Source organism: Mus pahari, chromosome 10, assembly GCF_900095145.1.
Source record: "Mus pahari chromosome 10, PAHARI_EIJ_v1.1, whole genome shotgun sequence".
Lineage (NCBI taxonomy): Eukaryota > Metazoa > Chordata > Mammalia > Rodentia > Muridae > Mus > Mus pahari.
Window position 1 is genome coordinate 37,621,100 of NC_034599.1, and position 1,622 is coordinate 37,622,721.

Sequence of the window (1,622 nt, forward strand, 5' to 3'; positions counted from 1 at the left end):
TCTGTGTAGCCCTGGCTGTCCTGGAACTCACTCTGTAGACCAGGCTGGCCTCGAACTCAGAAATCCACCTGCCTCTGCCTCCCGAGTGCTGAGATTAAAGGCGTGCGCCACCACGCCCGGCTTCAGTTTCTTTCTTTACAGGAGAGCCAGTGAGTTTCGCTGCTATCTGCGTCAGCCAGGATCTCCTCATTCCAGAAGAATAACTGGAGGGGTCTGGGGTAGCATCGATCCTTGTGTATCAGCCGGGTACAGACAATTCAGCGGAACCCAGAATGTATAATGTCAATATAATGGTCTGGATGGTTATGATCTACGTGGACAGTTACCTGTTGACACTGGGTGTGTCACCGGTGGCTTTTGGTCATCTGGCCAAGTCCTTGCTTCCTCTTCAGCTGTCACCATAGCTATTAGAAGGAAGACAGAACTGAAAGTGGGGTGGGAGAGAAAGGCAGGGAAAATCCTGGGGAGTGAGTGAGGAAGAAAACCCCTCGCTCTGGAATCTAGTTGCAGCCTTTGCCAGCACTCTCAACAACCGGGGGGGCCATTCTCCTTCCCCACAAACCTGCATCTTTCTAATATACTCATCAGAAACCAAATTCACAGAGAAAGATGTGCGCTATACCCATTGCAATCCTAGTGATCCTGGTTCCACCTATTGGATTAAAACTCTGACCTAAGTACTCTGGGACTGTCTCAAGGATCCTGCTTATCAAAGGTGACAGAAGGAATAAACTGCTCCTCAGCAACCTTTCAGGATTAAACTTGAGAACCTGTAGAAGCATCTGTATGCCACCACCAAGACAACATATTGCTTATTCTTTCTTGGAGAAGCTACACTGACGTGTGGGTGTATTTGACGTTTCTCTACTCTTCCTTGGAAGCCCACTCCCCTATTTGGGTGGACATGCCCTTTCTAAGTTCCTCCCTTTCTCTTACCCTTATGCAGAACTTATATTAAAAGATATTTAAGACTTCTAACTCTGCTTTACCATATCAGGTAATTCTGAATTTCCTTTCTGCATTGAAGCTAAGAATCCTGGTTTGGCCTGAATTACAGTCCCTAGAAGTCTAAGGGAACTCCCCACCCAAGGCCATTAAGTGTGGCTATGTGGATTGGTCTTTGTCCCCCTTACCCATGGCTGGCAATAACAGTAAGGGAAGGTACGAGAGACAAAGATTAGAGCCATTACATGAATATCTCACAGTACTGGGGCTCATAAGTGGTAAGTCTGAATTCGACTCACTTCTGACCTTGTGCAATGCAGCTTGGTATTCCTACAATTTAATTACAGTGGGTTTTTCCCCTGGCTTCTCGCAGTCGCTTTCCATTTTGTATTACTTCCTTCCAAATGCCACACAGGACTAAAAATCATTTGGAAAAACAAATCAGTCTGTTGATCCTTTGAGTAGATTTAATACTCGAGTTGAGAACAAAAGCCAAACAGCTCTCAATCCTTTTTACGCTGTTGGTAGCAACAGTGTAATCTGAGATCCTGAAGAGCCTGGTGTAGATTTCTGTTGTCTAACACGTTCTCATTAAAAACCACTTATCTGCATTCCTTTAAACAGGAGCCTGCTCCTTTTATGCTTGGGGTTTTGTTTTCCTGTGTGCATCTACCAGA